Genomic DNA, 24,273 nt, shown 5'->3' with positions numbered 1-24,273 from the left:
GGTCTAAAGTTGCCGTCCTTCTTTGGTACTAAGAAAAGTGGGCTATTCCATGGACTGACGGAGGGGTCAATAATGTCCTGGTCTAACATGTTCTATACCATTTGATCTGTCTGCTTTCTCTGGCTGTGAGGAAATCGATACGCTGGTATATGTAAATCGGCTGAGTTCCTGGTAGTAGTTCAATCGTATGTTTGACAAGGTCTGTTCTACCCATCAGTTCACCGGGTAAGGCAACCACGTTTTTGTACGAGGTCAGAAGGTCGAGGAGTTGAGGCGTATTTTTGGGAAATCCGTGCAAGTGAGATGTGAGAGCATATCGGGTGAATATGTCGGCGCAGATCCCGTAGAGTTAATAGTACATACACCGATTGGCGTACTATCATCAGTCTGAATAGTAGGAATTGAGGAATCCTGGCACACCTTTACGGCCGCTGGGTATACTAGGAAGTCTCCAATCTTTACACCACTTTTAAGTTTTAGGGGAGCATTTGTGACATTGAGCAAGTACAGGTAGCATAAACTGTCCTCTAAGACTGTGCACCACGCTGACTCATAAGTCAAGCCATTCACACAACACGTCTCAGGTAGTGTTAGTGCATCCACTCCTGCTTTCGCACCGGCAACACAAACAGAGACTTTGGTGAACTCATGTGGTAACAAAATTGTGCACGTATTCGTTACTGCACGTTTCGTCTCTGCGTGTTGGAGATCATTCACACTGTGGGAGGTAGGTAACTGAGACATGTCTGAGTCAGCGACAGTGTTGTCGGGAGAGGAGGTAAGAGCCATTTCCAAAGGCTGAGAGGATGTAGCAGTAGACATTGAGGAACTTATGTCCTTGCTCGCAGTCAGTAAAGGAATGATCTCTTTATTCTCAGATGATGATAGTGGTGGTTTGGGCTGGGCTGGACTTTTTGGTAGTGATAGGGACAGAGGTAACTGAAGGACTGATTTGATTGTAAGAACAGGACGGGGACATTCCATACTGTAAACCGGGAATCCAGAAATGTCTATACTACCACAAGCAGGTAATAATGCAATGGAGTGTTGTGCCATGGTGGAGAAACCAATAAGGGCATCTGCAGGATACTGCAAGTTATTAGTGACATGAAATTCAATTGGGATAGGGGTCAAATCTCTGTGTAGTTTGACTTCAAGGGTGACTCTTCCCTTAACCTTAAACTCTGAGCCTTCGACACCACATAGGCGAATGTCTGGTGGTTCTAGGAAACTGACGTGGTTGTGATGTCGTTGAAGAAGATGTAAGGAATTGTCGGAGATCATATTTACTATAGATCCTGTGTCCAAGAAGAATGACGTTGGTATGTCATGACTGCATCCGAGAATGACTAAACTCGAGGATGTTATGGGACCTACATGGCAGATGGGGAGTTGGGTTTTTGGTTCTATGTGATGTTGGGCCGATACGGGCACGGCGCTTCCCCCGACTGGTGGCGGTTGAGGTAACGACATTCCTCAGTGGTGTGAGTCGTGCTTGATTTGTGGTATTTGCATTGGGGACGACGTGAGCGGGAAGGCGTACGCTGTCTGGTTTGGGAGTGAGGACGTGTGTATGTACGGTCGCAACTGGATGCTCGATGTCCAGGATGACCACAGTGCCAGCAAAGAATCGAAGATTGTCTGTTCCGTCGGACGCTAGATTGATCACGACCTGCGGTAGGAGAACGATGAGTGGCAGGTCCGCCGCGTGGTGGGACGGGAGCGAGATTGGTCTGGGGTAGTGGAGGTGTGACAAACTGAGGAGGCCAAGGGTTGGGTGGTGCCCTGACGCGTGTAGTTCGAACCTGTTCTTTCATGAATGGCTTTAGTGACCTGAATAATTTTATCTCCTGGATTGAAACCGATTTCCAAGGCTAGCTCTCGCTGTTTAGGAGTAAGCCAGTGAAGGAATCTGAGGTAACCAATTAAGTCAGCAAAGTTGGTGAGTGAAAGCATTGGAACGCCATTTTTGTCTTCTAACCACTTCGTGCCTACCAGTAATTGGAGCATCTCGCTACTACAGTCGTTCTATTTTATCAAGGCAGTTTGGGTCGGGCTCTCTGGGACCTCACTCTGTTAGCTCTGTTGCCACATCGTCGCCACACACGTGCTCTCTCTCTCTCTCTCATATTATATATTAACTACTACTAATTGTATTTTCTTAATTTTTTCTCTTGTTTTCGACTTTTTTTCCACACCACCCCTGAGGTAAAAGTCTATAGGTGCGTTTTTTTTCTTTTCTTTTTTTTAAATAACTTCCATGGCGGGAGACTGACCGAGTATGACCCACTCACGCAGGGCTGTCCCTCGTGTCACCACCTGACAACGTCTCAAAGGCAACGCTGACAAGTCTTATGAGATGTATACTATACTACAGCTTTTTTATTGAATTACATCTATACAGAGTGTTTAAAATTCATTTATAAGTAGTTACTAGCTTAAAATAGGAGAGTGAGAGAGAGAGAGAGAGAGGTGAACACAAATAATTACACGTGTGTTGGCGGCGATGTGACAACAGAGCTAACAGTGTGAGGTCCCAGAGCATCCCACCCAAACTGCCTTGATAAAATAGAACGATTATAGTTGCTTTCATGGCGGCGGCAGCTCCGTGGAGCTTGGCATGTTGCACTGGGACCCTCAAGTCCTCATCTAGTTGGTTTAGGAGATTAATGAATCCCATGAGAGATGCGGTATTTGAATGCTGGCAACAAAGGCTGATGAGTTCCGTACGAAAATCAGCAAAGGTATGAATGTTATCAAAATGTCCTGCACGGATCGCGGATCCGATGTCCGATTTGCCGTGGTGCAAGCGACCCACGAGGTAGGCGACTTTGAGCGATTCATCGGTGATCTGCCTATTGTGGATGTATGTTTTGACTTCTCTGAGGAAATCATAGACAGACCAAGTTGGGTCCTGGCCGGTAAATTTGGGACGATTGGCATCGTGGAGATAGATAGACTGTGGAGGGTTGGCCATAGCTGGAAGTGTAGAAGTGGCGGTAGGAGAGGTGTGGGAGAGAGAGAGAAGGTAATGGTAGTTAAGGGCGAGCAAGACGGGGTATGAAGTGAGGCAGGAGAGTGAACGATAGGGGAAGGAGTAGAGGAAGAAGAAGGGAGTGTAGAGGCAGGAGTAGAGGAGAAGGTATCTGGATTTACGAGTGTAGGATGGGTAGTAAGTGGGTCTGCGGGAAGTGAAACGGAAGTGTCAGATACAGGGCGGTGGTACGCTTTGCCACTTCGTAAATGAGTGATCGTGTTAGAGTCGGCAGACGGCGTATGATCAGGTGATGTTTCCGGGTCGAGAGGGCTGGTATTAAGCGGTTGACGTGGAAAGTATGACATTTAATGCGGCAGTGGAAGATGAGATGAAGGATGAAGATGGATACGTAGGTGGAAATGTATAATATAACAATGAGAGAATGTAATACACGAGTAGGTGTGAAAGCGAATGAAGGTGCGGGGATGGATGGTTGAAATAAAAGGCGAAGGATGAGATGGATAATAAATAACGTAGGTGAAGATGAAAACGGGGGAATGGAAATGAGATGGAATATTTACAATATCCAATCTGTTGAGAAAATCGAGGATAATCTCTATAGAAAGGTAAAGTATACTGTACTATAGTTACACAGTAGAGACGGGATTGACGAGATGTATGACGTGCAGGTGTGGCTGGGCGTAGCGGGGCTGGGGCGGGGCGGCGGTGGAGAGACAGCTGGGCGGAGAGGAGAGTGGCTGGGGACGAGACTGGAGCGATATGTTGGATGAGTCTTAAGTTGAGACGGGAAGAGACGCTGCGATGAGTCACCGGCAAGGAGTGGCGGTCCTAGGAGGCTCACGTAATTCAGACCACATGTGAGTGAAGGCAGGGTGTGGCGGCGATGGGGCCGGTGGTGGGTTGTGAGGGCAGATGTTGGTTCAATGCAGGTGTAGAGCTGTTGTGTTGCAAATGCAGAGAATGGCGGTGGGCAGACAGTGGGCAGACAGTGATAAATGGCACCGTGGGGGCAGGATTTATGATGAGTTCGGAACAGGTGCTGGGAACAGGTGCAACAGGTGCGTAGGTCGGTGATGGTGACACTCGCGGGCAGGAACAAGGTGTGTGGGTGGGGTTGTTTGAGAAGTGAGCACTGGTGAGAAAAATTGTACACCCGGAAAGCACAGCCGGTTATTACACCACTAGAGGCACTGAGGAGGGGTGAGGCTGTGAGATGCGAGACGTCGTGTATCGGTTGGTGTCACTAAATATTGTAGGAGGCGGGCAGAATCTGATGGTCCAAAACACCGCTGCTACCAAATGTAACTTGCAATACTTTGGTGATAGAAACTACGTGTACAAACAGCTAGATAAGGAGTTTATTACGAGCTCATAATAAAATAGTCTGCCCGTCTTGAATGTCTGCTCTCAACTGAACAGTTGCGCCGTCTTCCCAGGGTTCAGGCCCTAGGAAAGCGTGCTAGGTCAACAAGTTTAGTGGGGGCATGTATGCATTGGGGGGACATATATACATCGGGGGTAGACATATTGTGGAGGGGGTACACTCGCGAGTGAGTAACGAAGTCACTAAAATGGTCCCACCACTACAAAATTTACCCCACGATAAACGACTAATTGCATTCTCCGGAAAAACGTCAATCGATTGCCAGGTTAATTCATGTTTAAAATCCTCAAAAATTGCGAAGACATCAGTTAGATTTTTTTTTTTTTCAAGAATAACTGGAATGAATATCAAATGTAAGAGTTGCAACATAAATATAAGGAATATCACTTCAATATCCGTGTTGTGGAACAATGGAATAAACTCCAACAATGGTGATCAGTGGCAGAACTATAGATTTTTTACAAGCTTGACTAAATAGATATTTGGAGAGTAGGCTATAGGCAATATCCAATTGATTTTATATCAGGCTGACGTGTATCCTGACCACAGTAAGACCAGTCAGTCCTCGTTTTAGCGGTAGGCTACTCCACTTTGGTGTTTTTTTTTTTATTCCTGGGTGAGTTAACCACCACCGAATTCACTGGTGTAAGTTGTTTTGTAGTTAATGGTGTTCTTCTTTAAATACTCATCAAATACACTCTCAACAGTTATTTTCATGTCTGGTGATGTTTTAAGGCACTACAGGGTGTCTGTAGGCATTATATAGTTATGGTTGTGGGAGGCCTTTTTAAGGGATTTATTTCGTCGCGGAATTGTGTCGCTTCAGGGTGTCCATGTAACTTAATTCCTGCAAGAGACATGGCCTTACTGTACATAATTATCAGAACATGCTGCCATTCTGCAAGTTCAAAATCGGAATAGCTGATCGGAGACTGCAAAATTTATAACATTTCGTTTTATGTTTTTCCCCCAAAATATTCTTTGTTCTTTCCAACGGTCCTGTGCTTCTGTCTTCATCCTGGGTGTTCATCGGAGGGTGTGGTGGGTGGGGGTGAGACATTAGCTTAATCAGTAAGTTTCTGAACAAACTCCTTATGGGATATTAGGTCTCCTTTTTTTGACTTCCAATGTATTCTTAGGTAACATTCTGTTATATGGTCACAAGGTACAAGTGAAGTAAAAAGTAATATGAAGTTAGGTTATCATCAGAGCAAACCTACATCGTCAGCATCAGCAACACCAGCAGCAGCATCACTACCGTCATACTCATTAGTACTAACAAATCAATTATCATTATCAAGTAAACTGAACTTAATCATCATCACGAATACCAATAGCATTCCTATCACTGTCACTCTGTTAGGTACATTATGTCATAGCCACTATTCTCTTTCATCATTGTAAGCTGCAAGGCAGGTAGGAGACCAGATGAAGTAAGGTGCAGGTGCCTGAGACCCGAGTTCAACCCTTCGTCTCTCCAAGTTTTTTGTTCTTTCCTTCTCCATATCGTTCTAATTTCTTTCTCGGTTGCTTTCTCTTTGCTTTATTCCTACATTTATTATTATTTTCTATTCCTTCTCATTTTCTTCTCTTCTTTCCCCACACTATTATAGCAACAGAACCTCTAAAAGAGGTAAGATGCTAGACGATGTAAAGTAGAGAGGCCAGGGACGCAATTACAGGTGTGTTAATACCTTTACAATTATCTCCTCTTTTCTTTTCCTCTCTCTTTCTTTCCTTTCCTTTATTTTGCAGTTAGCTTCATTGTTCTCCTCCTTATCCTCTTCCTTTCTTTCTCAAGTCCCATCTTCCAATCCCTTCCTTTCTTCATTTTTGTGTTATTTTTTTCTTTCCTTCGCATTTCTATTCATTCTGTCTTTTCTTTCGTTTCTTTTGTTATTCATTCGGTGTCCTTTCTTTATTTACTATATCACGGCGATAAAACTGCAGATAAGTAGGAGTCAAGCTGATATAAGGCGGAACGGCCTGAGATTACAGCAAAAGTGTCAAGAGTTCCACCCAGGTTCACACTCAACTCCTTTTTGCTTTTCTTCATTTCCTTTTTAGTTCCTTCTCATTCCTTATATTGGCATGTATACTCCTTACGTGTGTGAATATGCTTTGCTTTGTTATTTCTTCCATTTAACTCTTTTTTACTATTTCTTCGTTCTTCCTTATTACATATTCTCTTTTTCCATTTCTATTTTCTTTTCATCCTCTTTTCTTTTGTGCTTTCTCCTTTCCATCTCATATTCATTTTAATTTTCTTTTAAGTTTTTACCATTTTTCTTTATGTTCTGTATATCTCACTTCCTGTTATTTTTCTCACTTGTTTCCTCTCTTCTTCATTCTTCTTCTTCCTATTCTTTGTTGTTTTCATATTGAATTACAGTACAGCATAAAAAGCTGCAAAGGTTAGGAAATGTGAGGTGAACTAAGGATATTATGATCAATGTTATCTTACTGTACATCACCATCATAATCACCACCACCAACATCTTCGCCGTCTTTATCATTATCATTATCATTATCATCCTGCTTTCAAGGCCCAGTAGTCGTCCTGCATACCATTCACCTCTCTACATGTCACCACTTCGGCGCTAAAACCCACCGTCCATATTGAATATATGCTAGCACTGTCTCATACAGGACTGGTGTACTGGTATTAGCGGGGGTATTCTTACGACATGTCGGCGGGTTTTCTGGTAGCTTGGTAAAGTCTGATTTTATCAAATTCAAATCCTTAACCTGTTCCCTGTCCCAGCGGGATTTGAACCTGAGTCCGGTAGGATTGCAGGCCACCTCTCTACATCATCATGACCATCACCACAACCACCACACCATCACCATCTACAGCAGTCAGCATCATCACTGTTATCACCAACACTGTCAGCTACATTAGATCAAAGCCACCGCTATATTACGTCATCACAAGCTACATGAGAGGCAGGAGACATGATGGAGTAAGGTGGAGCGGCCTGGGACTAGGGTATGTGTACAGGGTTAAACCAGCCTCCCTTCCATGTCTCACTTGCCGTCTCCTTGTCTTAGATTGCTTTCTTTATCTCTTTAGTTTTCTCTTTTATTTCCCCGTTTTTCATTTTCCCATTCTTTCCATCTCTCTTTCTCTCCTTTTCTCCCCTTTCGATAATATAACATCACAATTTACAGAAGAGGTAGGATGCGAGATGAAGCAAGGGAGCGGCCTGGAACAACCAAGTTCAAACACTGCCACCGACATCTACCATTTTTTTTTCTTTTTTAGCAATTTAATTTTATCGTGACGCTGCAGTTTTCTATACGAGTATGTCTTTTATGTTTGTCATTTCCCTTTTCTTATTATCTCTTCATTCTTCTCTCCTCCCATCATCTTCCTTTTCTTTCCTTTTCTTTTCTTTTATCTTAGTCATTTTTCTTTTAGTTTCGTTCTCCATTTCCAACAGACTCTACCCCCCTCCCTTCATCTCTCTCTCTCTCTCTCTCTCTCTCCATTTCCTGTACATCATTGTCTACCCTTCTCATTTCTGTTTTCCTTTCTTCCATTCTCCACTATGTTACAGCATTACAAGCTGCAAGACTCTCAGTAGGGAAGATGATGTTACAGTAAATAAAGGTAGTGTTTTTTCTCATGAAGCGTCAACATAGAGACGATTTAATTTTAGTTTTAAACCAGTTTGACATAGCTATATAAGTTTGTTCAAAATAGTGCATGATACTGTTATCAGTATAGTAGGATGAATCTCTAATTAGATGCAACTCTAATATGTGGTCCATTCAGTTAATAATACGCATCGTGTAACAATGGAATAAACTACCAGCTACAGTGATTAGTACAATAACTGTAAACTTATTACAAACTTAGTACTGGTATGATAATTACTAGAAGAATGTAGTCAGTAAATAACTGAGTTTATTTTCAGGCTGACGTGTACCCTGACGACAGTGAGACGAGTACAGTCAGCCTCGTCTTTGCGGTACTCCACTTTGCCGACTCAGTTTTTACCTGGATTAGTAAACCATCATAAAGTACTGTCGTCTAAGCTGTACTTGGGATAAATGTTGATATTTCAGCAAAAAAAAAAGAAAGAAAGAAAGAAAAACATTACCAACTTACTGTACAACCCTCATCACTGCCACAACCACCACCACCATCAACATCACCATCATCATTCTGAGAATCATAATCATCAACAACAGCATTATAGATACAACATATAATATTTCCAATACATTTAACTCATAACTGCCGTCATTATTATCTCTACTGTCATCACCATCATCATCATCATCATCACTACTACCATCATCATCAGCTACTTAGATCTGGACATTACTACATAATTATTTCAGCATCACAAACTACAAGAGAGGTAGGAGGTGAGATGAAGTAAGGTGGAGCGGCCTGAGACTCTACTACTGGTGTACCGCGTTCAGTTCCACCAACACCTTGTCCTCGTTTTCTTTTCCTTATCATTTCTTTTCTCGTAATCTCCACACAAGAGTTTGGACAGCTACTGTATTCCCTCCGTTTCTTTCATTTTTCTTCCAATAGATTTTTCATCTTGGGACCATTTCTACATTTCTTCACTAATTCGCCAAATTCTTTCGCCCCGTCGACAATTTCATGGCACGACGCAGGTCCGTGCTCGACGAACGACCATGTTTAAACTCTACCCTTCTGTTGCTGTGTCTGGAGCTCTGCCAGTCCATGTTTCAGTGGGACAGTGTAAGGATGGTTGTGAACATGATGATGATGATGATGACCGGAAGTGCTTACTTGTCATTTTGATGAGACAACCGTCAGTAATACTTTGATTTCCATTATGATATTTCTGGATCCTACTTCTCTCTCTCTCTCTCTCTCTCGCTCTCTCTCTCTCTTAATACACAGATCGAAGCCACAACTACATTAAATCCAAAACTAGATCAACCACGTTAGGGCACATTTCATCAAAGCCACCACTGTATTATAACATCACAAATTACAGTTCGTTTCAGTTTTCTCCTCCATATCTTCATCCTTTCCTTCTCCATATCCATCTTTGGATTTCATCCTTTCTTTTTTTGTCCTTAATTTCCCTGTCTTTATACTTTACATTTCTTGTCTTTTCTTTCTCGTCATCTTTCTATTTTTCTTTCGTTGTCCTTTCCTTCTTCACTCTATCACAGCAATAAATCTACAAGAGAAGTGGGAACCAAGGTGATGTAAGGTGGAGAGGCCTGAGATTCCAACAATGGAGTCAGGAGTTCTACCCAGAGTCAAATAATGTTCCTCATTGTTTTTCCTCATATTCGCTTTCGTTCTTTGTCATTCTATACATTGGCGTTTATACTCCTTAAGTGTTTTAATATGTGTTCTTTCGTTGTTCCTTCTTTATCCTCCCTTTTTTTTTCTCTGTTCTCCATTACTTCTTATTCATTTTTCTTACTAATCTCCTTTTATCCTTTTTTTTCTGCTATGCATTTTCTTTTCCTTCTCTCATTGACTGTCATTTTATTTTATTACAGGCCTATTCTTCTTGACCCTTACATGTCTAATTTCTTATTATTCTTATTTTCATCTATCTTCGTATTTCCTTCATCCTTTTCCTAACTGTTGTCATTTTTTATTACATTACAGCATAACAAGCAACATGAGATGTGAGAGGTGAGATAAAGTAAGGTTATTATCATCATTATTAACATACTGTACATCCCCATCATCAGCACCACCACCATCACCATCGTCGTATTACCATAAAAAAACTGCAGCACCATGACCATCATCACAACCACAACACCGTCACCAACTACAGCAGTAGCATCATCATCACTATTATCACCAACATGTTCAGCTACATTAGATCAGAACCACCACTGTATTACGGCATCACAAGCTACGGGAGAGGCAGGAGACAAGATGGAGTAAGGTGGAGCGCACTGGGACTAAGGTATGTGTACAGAGTTTAACCGACCTCCCATCTATGTTTCACGTCTATCCTCCGTTTTGTGTTTCTCTCGTCTCATCTGCTTTCCTTATCATTTTAGCTCTCTATTTTCCTTCCTCATATCTCATTTTTCCATTCTTTACCTCTCCCTCTCTCATCCTTACTTCCTTTTTCCATAACATAGCAACACCACAATATAAAAGAAGAGGCAGGAGGCGAGATGAAGTAGGGAAGCGGCCAGAGACTCTACTGTAGTTGTCCCAAGTTCAAACTTTGCCACTGATATCTGCCCTTTTTTTTTTTTTTATCTTTAGTAGTTTAATTCTATTGTGAAGCTTCATTATTCTATAAATCATTAATATTTGTCGTTTTCTTATTCTCATCATCTCTCCATACCTTTCTTCCTGTATCCTCCATTTTGTTTCCTCATTTTCCTTTCTCTTAATATTTCTCATCTTTCATGTTTAGCTCTCAGTTTATAGCCTCTCTCTCTCTCTCTCTCTCTCTCTCTCTCTCTCTCTCTCTCTCTCTCTCTCTCTCTCTCTCTCTCTCTCTCTCTCTCCATTTCCTGTACATCTTTGTCTATCCTTCTTAATTCTGTTTTTCTTCCATTGTCCACTACGTTACAGCAACACACACTGCTAAAGACTCATTAGGCTGGATGATGTAACGATAAATAAAGTTAATGTATTTTCTCTTATAAAGCGTCACCACCGACATGATTTAATTCTATTAAACAAGTTCGACATTATTTATAAAAGTTCAAAATAGTGAATGATACTGTGACTAGAATAGCGAGATGACTCTCAAATGCAAGAGATGCAACACTAATGTATGAACCATCTAATTACTGTAATTATAAGCGTCGTGGAACAAAGGAATAAACTACCAGCAACGGTGATTCTTACAGTAACTTTAGATACATTACAAACTTGGTTAGATAAATACTAGGAGAGTATAGTCAATAACTAATTATGTTTATTTCCAGGCTGACGTGTATCCTGACGACAGTGAGACGAGTACAGTCCGCCTCGTCTTTCGCGATACTCCACTTTGCCGACTCCGTTTTTGACTGGGTGAGTAAACCATCACAAAATATTCTCGTCTAAGGTGTATTTTGGAATAACAAATGTTGATAATTCAACTAAGAAGCACCACCAACATGATCCACAATACAGTTCTCTTTACTGCCACTACCACCACCGCCATCAACATCACCACAATCATAATTCTGATAATCGTATCATCAAGAACAACATTACCCATGCAGCATACAAAATTTTCAATAAATTTAGCTCATAACTGACATCATTATTATCGCTACCATTACCACCAACACTACCATCATCATCATCATCACTGCTAAAATCATCAGCTACTTAGATCTGGACATTACTACATATTAAAGCATCACAAACGACAAGAGAGGTAGGAGGTGAGAAGAAGCAAGGTGGAGCGGCCTGGCACTCTTCTACTGGTGTACCGCGTTCAGTCCCACCAACACTTTGTCCTCCTTTTCTTTTCCTTATCATTTCTTTTCTCGTAATCTCCACACAAGAGTCTGGACAGCTACTATATTCCCTCCGTTTCTTTCATTTTCCTTCCAATAGATTTTTCATCTTGGCACTATTTCTACATTTCTTCACTAATTCGCCAATTTCTCTCGCCCCTTCGACAATTTCATGGCACGACGCAGGTCCGTGCTCGACGAACGACCATGTTTAAACTCTACCCTTCTGTTGCTGTGTCTGGAGCTCTGCCAATCCATGTTTCAGTGGGACTGTGTGAGGATGGCTGTGAACATGATGATGATGATGATGATGGTGTCTGAAAATGCGACCCATGTTTACTTGTCACTCTTATGAGACAACCTTCAGTAATACTTTGATTTCCTTTTTGATATTTCTAGATCCTGCTCACTTACTTTGTCTCTCTGTCTGTCTGTCTGTCTGCTCTCTCTCTCTCTCTCTCTCTCTCTCTCTCTCTCTCTCTCTCTCTCTCTCTCTCTCTCTCTCTCTCTCTCTCTCTCTCAGTACACTGATCTAACCCATAAATACATTAAATCCAAATCTAGATCAACCACCTCATTGTGATGACGTAATACGTGTTTTGTTCTTGGCATCATCATAGGATTTTGTTCAGGTAAGATCCCCCTGGTAGAGCAGGTGTTAGTGTACACGACACCCAACCCCTCCAGGTACAAAAGTCTGCCCTAACCTGCAAAAAATCATCCGTTGTTTAAAAAAAAAAAAAAAAAAAAAAAAAAAAAAAATAAGGATGACATGAGACTGGGCAGTGTGGATCGGCCTGGGTCTAAGCAACCCAGGCACGGAGAGGCACCTGTTGTTTATCATCTCGTTTTTTTATTATCATAATGATGATGGTCATCATCAACACCAGCTCACATCATCACCCGCCAACACTACCACTATGTCCCTTTTTGTGTTTTTTAAGCAAATATTTTATTATTATTATGATCCTCATCCTCATCATCACATTCATCATTATCACCATTATCTATATCTTTATTACTATTATTATTATGTTATCGTTTTTATCCTGTCACTGTTTTTCCATTCCCTTCATTATTTTCCATCATCAGGTGTGATGAGGTAAGGATAATATCATCATTACTATCCTCCATTACCATCACCCAAATCTGCACAATAGCATTATTATTCATTCAGTATTCATCAGCGTCATCATCATCATCTCCATTATCCAAACTGTTATCATTATCATCGGAACCAACCTCCATCATCTTCACTATCATTATAACTACCATTGTCATCATTACTTACACATACATTATTATCATCATTATCCACTCACTTATTGTTTTATCATCAAAAATAACCTACATCATCATCCCCACCATGACCATTAGCTACATCAGATCTAGGCCACATCTACAGTTCGTCCACCTCAACATGGGAAAGGTTTTCGTCGTTTTGCAGTGAATTTCCCGTACGTGAATTGTAGGTTATGGCTACTACGGTTCTACATCCTTTCAGTACCACTTGTTGATGACCAGGACCATATTATAGGGTCTTTTGTTACAGCTCAGCATTAACATTGGAGACCTAGTAATTTTAGGTTATGTTAAACTGGCGGAAATATAGCAAGACATTCAGTGTTAATCTCTTGTTCTACCTCTGTATCCAGAATAGAGAGATGGCAATTTTGCGTCATGTTTAAGTAAACAGAATATTACACCGTAATCTGGTCTTTATCACTTGTTACAGCTCAAAGATCAAGGTGGAGAGATGGCAGTTTTAGGCCAAGTTAAAATGGGCAGAGGATTAAATCATTATAAACACCCAGGGAGGCAGGAGGCGATATGGAGATAGGAAGAGCGGCCTGGCACTACTATACCTGTCTACACTTCCACATCATACCTTTACACATCCTTTTTTACGTGTTTGTTTTCATTCGTCGTCTTATTTTTTTCTTCTTTTCTATCGTTGGTTTTGAATTTCTCCCTTTTAATTTCTCTTTTTCTTATTTCATTCTGTATTTCTTTTTATCATTTATCTTAGACACTTCGGTCTTGAACCCTTACTTTTTTCCGAAATTCATTTTCGCTTTTTCTTTTATTCTTTTTTTGCCCTTTTTACTGACTGAACAATTATCACTCTTTCACAGAGAATGATTTTCAAAATACTAGTAGGTTTTGGAGTCATGGAGATGCATTTTTGGAAGAAAAACTGTTAACTCAAAAGCTTAATCCAGAATTAAATCTTGCAAACAATATTTAGTGGATTGACAGGGTTTCTTTTCTGCTTCAGATGTTCATTACTCTTTGTTCCGTTGTCGGTGTCTGACCTGTCCTTTGTTGTCGTTGTACAGCTTTCTTTACCAGCCCTATGCAGCACAGGACTCTAGTCTGGTCAGCTTAGCGTTTTGGGGGGTTTACTTCCGATTGGTGAGTTATGTTTTTGTGCATTATTTATATATTTGTGTATTTTTGCGGAAGTATTTTCTTCTGTATTTAAACTATAAAAGGACCAATGGTTTGTTAATTTTTCGTTTTATATGTTCATTTCTTTCTTTTTTTTCTTTCGGATCTTATAATTTAAGATGCTTAGCACCTCAGTCCACTAGGTCACATACAAGCGTGTATGATTACACCGGTGAATGGAAGGCAGGAAAGACGATATGCACCTCAGTCCACTAGGTCACATACAAGCGTGTATGATTACACCGGTGAATGGGAGGCAGGAAAGACGATATGCTCCTCAGTCCACTAGGTCACATACAAGCGTGTATGATTACACAGACGAATGGGAGGCCGGAAAGGGGGACAGGGTATTTTGACAATATGGCAGTCAAATGTCACTCCAGTTATTTTACGTTGTTAGATATTCTCACAATTATTGTCTGTACTAAGTACGGTGACATTTTCATCTCTCATGTTTCTCAGTGATGGCAAGGCGCGAGGAATGACCTGCAACGCAATGCAAGGGTTAGGATATACTGCTTTTTTTTTTTTCATGTGTTCCAAAACTTAACTACTGTTTTCCATATTTCCCCTTCCCTCTCATTTCTCTCACTGCATCCGTGATAATAAAATTTTTCCCTCATTTCATGTCTTTTCATTCACGGGCATATCATTCTGAGTCAAAACAACCATTCCTTTATTCTCAAGTAGCCTTCATTTAGTAGACCTTGCCGCACACAGACACTGGCATTTTACTGGGTAAGTATCCATGATACTACACTAAAAATATGTAAACAGCAATTGTAAAAATGTTTATATATAATTCTGAGAATGTATTTTTTTCTATTCACGCCGGGCCGGTGACATGATGGGTGAGGCGAGAGACTACAAATTAATAGACGCTGGATTAGATCGCAGACTTGTAGTTGCTTTATTAATGAAAATCTTGTGGAATTAGATGCTTTAATACAGCTTCCGTTGTATTAAATTAGACGCTTAAATACAGCTTCCGTTGTATTAAATTTGGGGTGGCTGGATAGCTCAGTCGGTAAGCTGCTGTATCCACGTACTTACCAGCGCTGGTTCGAATCCTCACAATTTCTAATTTATTAATAAAAATGTTGCAGAATTAGACGCTTAAATATACCTTCCGTTGTATTAAATTTTGGTGCCAGAGTGGCACTTGCTGACCCGTCATTGGCCATCTGGCCGTGCGGGTGGGACTTGCTGACCTGTGACTGGTCTATGACCGTCTGGGTGGGACTTGCTGACCTGTGACTGGTCTGTGCCCGTCTGGGTGGGACTTGCTGACCTGTGACTGGTCTATGACCGTCTAGGTGGGACTTGCTGACCTGTGACTGGTCTATGACCGTCTAGGTGGGCCGTTGCTGACCTGTATCTGGTCTCTGACCACTGTAATTCACAAAAATAAAGACACAGCCACCGCCAGGGCTTAGGGTCATTTATGAATTGAACTGGAATTGAGAAAAATATAAAAATAAAATGAACTGAATTGGACTTGATATCAATGAACTGATATGAATTGATGACTGAATTGATAAAATAATTTTTTTATCCTGTATTATGCGAATTCATTATTGCACAATAATTAACTTACAATATACTCAAATAAACAGTAAAATATACAGTTTGCTGTCACAAAAAAAGTTAAAAATATATCAAATGAAGTACCCGTTAGATTACTGTTACTAGGTAAACTAAAATTGGTTTTGGATTGAAAACATTTTAATTGAATGAAATATAGACCATAATGAATTGAACTGAATTGAATTGAAGATTTCTTTTTTTTTACCAATGAATTGAATTATATTGGAAATGATTAATTCAAATTTTGTTCTGGCCACCACAGCCATCCAAACCCTGCAGCCAAACAGCATCCTTCAAGAACCACCAGTAGATAGACTCCCCTCAGAATATTCCCTACCCTGAGAGACACGAGTACACCCAGCCAGACTGTGATTCGGCCACCACCCTTCACTGCTACAGTACCAACAATAAATACAACTTACACTGCAATGCACACCACCACACCACAAAACACCACACACTCACCACGTGCACCACAATATCACCACACACTCACCACATGCACCACAATATCACCACACACTCACCACGTGCACTGCGATATCGCAACAGGCAGACCTTCAACATAATAAAACACCACTGGCAGCAACTGTGATGGGTACAAAAACAAATGTACTATACAATCGTTGTTCTAGATACAGAGCACCATACCTCACAAACAATAATACCCTACCAATTGGCTCACCAAATTTCACTGATAAATCATTATTTCCACATAAGCATCGCATTGTTATCGCCACAGCCATATCACCCACCACTACTGCCACCCTGCCCCATCATCCACCAGCATCTCTGCCTCTCCCCGTGACAATCAAAGGGCGAGAAGTGGGTGAAGGCAATGGGCTGAGATGGTGGTGGCCGGTGAGGCAATGGATGTGATGGTCCTCGATGAACTGAAGTGGCCTGAATAGATTGAAATGATATGAATGAAATGAACTGATATTAAGGAACTGAGATTATCTAAATGGACGCAAGTGGACTGAATAAATTAAAATGACTTGAATGGACTGAAGTGATACTAATGAAATGAAGCAGTATATGGACTTGAGTGGCGTAAATGGTTTTAAAATATCCTAGATAATCTTGAACTGACACGAATATGAATATATATTTAATTAGTTCCGATTGCTCTTACAATAAACTGAAATCTCTATATTGAACTGAATGGACTGGAATCAACCTGAATGGATGTAAAGGATGTGAGTAAACCTGGTGTGAATGAACGGGGACTGACATGACTGGGCCATATGGACGTGGATGGCGTCAAGTAACCTGGTGAAAAAGACACGTAAATAGACTGAGGGCTGGGTTGTACAGTGTTCATGCAAGGGACATGATTAGGGCTATAAACAAAAGGATCATTGAACACAACTATGACATGTGCAGATTCAACGTAAGCAATGCTGTTGTCAAATATTGCAGTGACACTAGCAACTTTATTCAAGACAATGGAATTTTTGTGTTAGCCAAACCCTTGGTACGCCTGGTCAACTAGAGGACAACCTATTCAGCTTCTTTGACGTAAAGAATGTTGTCACAACTCTGGCCTACTGTACATTACTGAAGGCGATCATTGTGTCAGTACACTTAAGTCGCGGGTTCGACACCCGGGCCGACCACTGGTAGGGTGTTTTTACCCCAGTCTGTTGGCACCTGGAAATGAAACAACGACATGGATTTGTAAAGCGACAGTTGTGTGGCTTAGTGTGTGGAAATGTTTCGATGCTATCCTTGTTAGTCACGCAACTCCCAACTTCCTTCCATTTAAGCTTTAGTATAACATGCAGGGACTAGTTGAATATCATTATATTTCATGTATTCTCGGAGAAAAGACGAAAAATGACGATGCCCCCAAGAGTGAATTACTTCAAAAAAGCAATCACCACACACCAATATCTGGCTGGGGGGGTGGGGGGATAGTGTGCGGTGAGTTTTTTGTTGAAGGATGATTTGTGTTGTGACAGTGAGGTGCATGAGGTTAGTGTGTTGTGGTGTGTGTGGCTGCATTGCGGTGTGGGCATAGTGGATTGTTTGTCAGTTGTATGTTGGGTTGGTATTGTAGCAGGGAAGCGTGAGGGCCACATCGTAGTCTGTCTAAGTGCCCTGGTGTCTCTCTGGGTAGGGTAGGATCTGAGGGGTGGATGTCTGATGGTGGTTCAGGAAAGATGTACGGTAGTTTGGCGGCAGGTTTTCCATGGATGTGGTGGCTGTGTGTTTTTGTAACTTACCGGGTATGTGTTTGTGAAGTGTAATGTTGGGTGGAGGAGTAGGGTTATTACTGAGGCATTCTGTACCATGTGAGTGTGGGGGGGAGGGGGGGAAGATGCAAGATGATGTTACATGGACGGGATGGATCTAGAGCTGAAGCAATGAATTTTGGTCCTTTCACACCGATGTGATCTCTGACTGGAATAAAGTACGAAGTTTTTTTTATTTCGGCCAAATCATTAACCATGATTGCCTTGAACATTTCTAATTCCGTAGATTTCTCTTCAGTATCATCATCTGACATCAACCGAAATTCGATGCTAAGTAGCTCCTCTGTAGCGGAAATGATAATTCCTACACTCCATTACTTGCATCCTTCCAGTTTCTCACGCCATGGCTGGGTGGGAAGGCTGATCTGCTACACAACTCAATCTCTGCGTTCAAACCCACCAACTGAATCGTTTTATGCGGTGTTTTATGTTATCGATTATGTTATTTTCCTTTGGTTTATCTTATTTTGTAAGTTAAAGTGACCTATAATATGAAGCTTCGCTGAATGAACCATCTTATGTATGAAAAGCCTTGGACGTGAATGTGTGAACGAGCCGCTCCTGGAGATGCTTCGGTATCTGAATATAACCACAGAGAAGGAGGCAATAGAATGTCTCACATGCCTACCAGAATACCACTAAATGCTTATACGCTGACCAAATTCTCGTTGGCCTACCTCAGTTCTTACCATTTTTTTCTTAGTGATTTGTGTTAAACACGTAACTCTGTCGTGAACGCGTCCTGTTTGTTATTACATTCCAGCTAACGCTATACGTTTTAGTTCACCTAACACTATCGTGGACGCATCCTGTCTGTTATTACATTCCAGCTAACGCTATACGTTTTAGTTCACCTAACACTATCGTGGACGCGTCCTGTCTGTTATTACATTCCAGCTAACGCTATACGTTTTAGTTCACCTAACACTATCGTGGACGCATCCTGTCTGTTATTACATTCCAGCTAACGCTATACGTTTTAGTTCACCTAACACTATCGTGGACGCATCCTGTCTGTTATTACATTCCAGCTAACGCTATACGTTTTAGTTCACCTAACACTATCGTGGACATATCCTGTCTGTTATTACATTCCAGCTAACGCTATACGTTTTAGTTCACCTAACACTATCGTGGACGCATCCTGTCTGTTATTACATTCCAGCTAACGTTATACGTTTTAGTTCACCTAACACTATCGTGGACGCATCCTGTCTGTTATTACATTCCAGCTAACGCTATACGGTTTAGTTCACCTGAAGGTTAGTAAAGGAGCCTAAGAGTGTCAATATTCTTTGGAATCCTGCTGATCCAAACTATGTCGTTAATACCAAGGTGTAATGTGTCAATTAGTGGCTGCAGAAGTGCTGCAAAGTATCCTATGCTGGCAAATTACCTGCATGGCATTATACTTGTGCTGCCCACACGAGACCTTACTGAGGTGCACAGGAATCTCAGGGGAAGAACACGGCAAATCTTTAGGTCGTAAATAAGCAGTTTATAAAAAGGTTATTTGCAATTTACGACGGAAGTTTTCAGCTTTAACAGTCTCACGTCTCATTCCACCAGAGCGCTCGATAACGGGAGCAAGATATTGTTTAGTGTGTGTGTGTGTGTGTGTGTGTGTGTGTGTGTGTGTGTGTGTGTGTGTGCGAAGAATAAAGTGAAATTTAGAATGCAGATTACGGTGAAATCATACGAGAGATGAAAAGAAATAAGACTATGATGAGAATAAGCACAATATAAGACATGATGGAAGAGTGGATAGCAGGATGCGAAGAGGACCGAGATAGATCAACTCGCTGCTCAACACAGAGTGGCCGGGGTTCACTCTGCTGGTTTCATATTTTTCTTTTAAATATCTGGTTATCTATTAGCCAGTCTCCCTTTTTTTGTAATTATCAATTTTTCTATCTAAATCCGCCTATTGTACTGTATCTTTCATATTAGGTTATCTTAACCCTTGCATGAAATGACGTTTAATTTCCATTCTTGATGCCTCCAGACGATTATAAACGATTATATTTTAATCATCTTGCAGACTTCTTCTAATGGATGGTTTAATGAAGGCTTTATCTAACTCCTCTGGCTTGGAAAGTTGCTCCAAAACTGAACAAAATCGTCTGAGGGTGGCAAGAGTAAAATGAACGGAGCACTTGACAGTGCAACACCCGCGACCACCACTGATTTTCAGCCTGGATATTTGACACAACCCTGTGACCTTCACTATCGCAAGATTACTCTGCAAATTAAGTTACTCTACTTTATTCTTGGATAATCTTTAACCATTCCAACCACTTTGAATCACCTTTGAGCTGACCTTGCTGTGTAACCTTGGCCTTTGACCTTTCACTTTGACCATGAACTTTGACCTTTCCTGGGACCTTGACCTTTGACTGTTTGTGCTCAAAATCGAGTCCTTTTACTCATGCCTTGTCCTCATCCATTCCGCAAAGTTTGTTCTAAATCGGAAAAAATCTTTACGGTAACCATACCCTGAGACCTTTTACAACACCATTGTCCCGAAAAACAAGAGATTTTCTCCTCCAGTTACCTTCGATCACTAAATGTGATTGGTTAAAATAGGGACAGATTTGTATGTTTTATTTTGTTAACAATCACACACACACATGGTGAATTTTGACATTGCCCTGTGTCCTTCAACTTCGATTGATTTTCTTCAAAACTGAACCATTTCATTCTTGCCTAACCCTTAACGCTTCCAAGTCTGGTCAAAATTTGACACAGACTGTCCAAGCTGATTTTGCTAGGTCAGTGTTTGACCCAGCCCTGTGATCTTGACCTTTGACCTGTTGTTCTCAAAAACTACATCTCCAAATTTGCTGACCCACAAACCATCAACCTGATTCGTTAAAATCGAATAACACACATACACACACACACACACACACACACACACACACACACACACACACACACACACACACACGACACCCCACCTTACATCAAGGGTCACAAGTGTAAAAATAGGTCATTGAACTGAAGCCGTCATTTTAACCTAAAACTGATCTCTTTCTCCCGTATTTTGCGATTCATCTAATCTTTCTCCTGGTTTTCTTCTTCCAGCTCAAACTCCATCTTTCGCTGCCTTCCTTTCTTGTGTTGCCCCTGTCTTGTCTTCCTCTGTTTTTCTCCTTTACTTTCCTTTTTTATTCTTCCTTTCTTTTTACTTCTCCTTTCTATTTGTCTCTCGGTCTCTTTTTTTCTTCACTGTTATACAGAGATAAAACTACCAGGGAAGTAGGAGCCAGGGTGAAGCAAGGTGGAGCGCCCTGAGATTCTAACAAAGGTGTCAAGAGTCCCACTTTGTTTAGATAAAGCTCCTTTTTTATCATTTTATTATCATTTCTTCTTTCAGACCCTTTCTTTTTTTCCGGTTACATGTCTTAAGCTTCTCTTTTTTCCTTCCAAAGTTCTTTCACCGTGTCTGACCTTCTTCCTTTTTCCACCACCACCACCACCACCATCATGCTCCATGCAATTATCGGTTTACTCGGCATTTGTAACCTACAGCATCATTGCCATCATCATATCCAGCAAGAGCATTGTAACCTACTGCATATTACCATCATCATCACCATCCATGCAGTTAACATTAAACTCTTCAGTTGTAACCTACATCATTACCATCATCATCGTAGTAACCTACATCATTACCATCATCATCGTAGTAACCTACATCATTACCATCATCATCGTAGTAACCTACTGCATAACAGTATCATCACTATCACCACCACCACCACCACCACCACCACCACCCTCACCACCATACCATCATCATCATTCATCTATTTAACATTATGCACATCATTGGTAACTTACATAATCATCATCATCATCATCACCGTCCTCATCAGCATCACTGTTGCCAGCATTAGGTACGTTAGATCACAGCCACCACTATATTACAGCATCACAAGCTACAAGAGAGGCAGGAGGCAAGATGAAGTAAGGTGCAGCGGCCTGGGACTCTACTACACCTGGACTGAGTTCAAACCTTCACCCCATCTCCAATGCTTCCTTTTCTGTACTTCACTCTTCCTTTCCTTTATCTTCTTTCTCTTTTCCTGAGTTTCTTTTTCTCTATCATTCCTATCTCTCACTTTTTCTTCCGTTTTCATTCCTCTGTTCTTACTTTTTCATTTCTCTTTTAAAATTATAATCTTTTTTCTTGGGGGGATGCTTTTTTATGCAAATAAGAAGAAACCAAGGTACAGGAGGCCGCAAAGTTCCTCACTCCAAGAAAAAACAAAACAAAAAGATAGCAGGGAGCAAAATTCAATATCCGCTCATTTTGAGATGCCAGGACACACTGCACTTGAAAGACTGGAGATCATAGGCAGCAGGAGATACAGACAGAGGGAGACAGTTCCAGAGTTGACCTTTTGCATACATGAGGGACTTAGAATAACAGTTAACTCTTGCATTAGAGAGCTGAGCAGAAAAGGAATGAGAGATTGTTTTTTTTTTTTTTTTTTTTTTTAAATAACAGAACGGAGGAAGGAAAAAACAAATGGAGAAAAAAAAATAATCCATACACCAGATTACTGGTGTCCTCTGTTCATAAAATATCTGTAACAGTTAGACTTGAACAGTTGTGGGTTGAAATTTGGAGGAAAACAACTCTGGGGAAGAGAGTTCCAGAGAGATGCAGTTCGGGGAATGAAAGAATTCTGATAGGCAGAAGTTCTGCAATATGGTTGAGTGACATTCCAGTCATGAGCGCTACCAGATGCCCGTGTAGCACGAGGGAAGGCATGGAGAGGTGGCACCATGGACGCAACTTCGTCTGAGCATTTGCCAAAAAAATATCTGTAAAATAATGCAAGGGAGGCAACATTCCTTCTTACTTGCAGGGGAGGTAGTTTATATGTAATGGCAGGGTTGTTAATGATTCTAACAGCTTTATTCTGAATTTTGTCTAGTTGCCTTAATGCAACCTCTCCACATCCATTCCACAAGGGTGAGCAATATTCAAGCTGAGAGCGCACATGACTCTTATAAATTATAGCTAACTGCTCATCGGCGAAGAAGTTACGGACTTCTGTACAATAATCCAAGTTTCTTTGAGGCGGTTTTAGCAAGTGATCTGACATGAGAGGTCCAGCTGAGGGCACTGTTAAGTGAGACACCAAGAATTTCAATACTTTTGGAGATGGGAATATTAGTAGCACTGAAGGTAATGTACGAGTCTGGCAATATCTGTCTATTAGTAAACTGTATATATTTAGTTTTACTAGCATTAAAAGAGACAAGGTTGTTTTGTCCCCATTCACTGATTGTAGATAGATCTTCATTTATGGAGATGGCTGTATTGAGTTGAGAGGTAGAGATATTAGACTTTGAAAATGGATGTCTGAGTGTGAATGAACTATGTAGTGTTGAGTCATCTGCATATGAGTGAATGGGATTGTGAGTGACAGATAAGAGATCATTAATATGAACCAGAAATAGGGTTGGCGCCAGAACTGATCCCTGCGGCACGCCGGCGTTAATTGAGTGGAAATTCGAATATACATCATCTACTTTTACTCTTATTTTCCTGTCACTAAGATAAGAAGAAATCAAAGGAACAAAAGACGTTAGTCCATAGCAAGGGAGTTTGGACAGCAGGGAACGGTGCCATACTCTGTTGAAAGCTTTAGAGATATCAAGAGCTACTGCATGAGTTTCTCCAAAAAGATCTATTGATTGATGGATGGTATGAGTTAAGAGATTGAGTATGTCAATGGTGGATCTTTCGAGGCGAAAACCGTATTGTCTGTCATTAATTAAGTTGTTGGATTCAAGATGTTTAACAATATGCTTATTAATTAAAGTTTCAAATACCTTACCAAGAGAAGATGTGATAGCTATTGGTCTGTAATTGGAGGGGTCAGACGAACTTCCTTTCTTCGGAACTGGGTGGATATTGGCTTCTTTCTATGAATTTGGGAATAAAGAAGTATGTATGCATAGTCTGAATAATTTAGCTAGGACAGAGGCAAGTTCAGGGGAACACTTTTTCAAAACAATTGGCGGAATTCCATCTGGACCTGGAGCTTTGTTGGTAGGTAAATTTTCTAGGACGGATTTTACAAATCTTGTCTGTATTTTAAGTTGCTAGACGGTTGCTATGTGCCCGCCATAGTGGT

Source organism: Coenobita brevimanus, chromosome 109, assembly GCF_032717465.1.
Source record: "Coenobita brevimanus isolate Jiangsu-jjx chromosome 109, ASM3271746v2, whole genome shotgun sequence".
In the NCBI taxonomy this organism is placed as follows: Eukaryota; Metazoa; Arthropoda; class Malacostraca; order Decapoda; family Coenobitidae; genus Coenobita; species Coenobita brevimanus.
Note: the sequence above shows the minus strand (reverse complement) of the source record.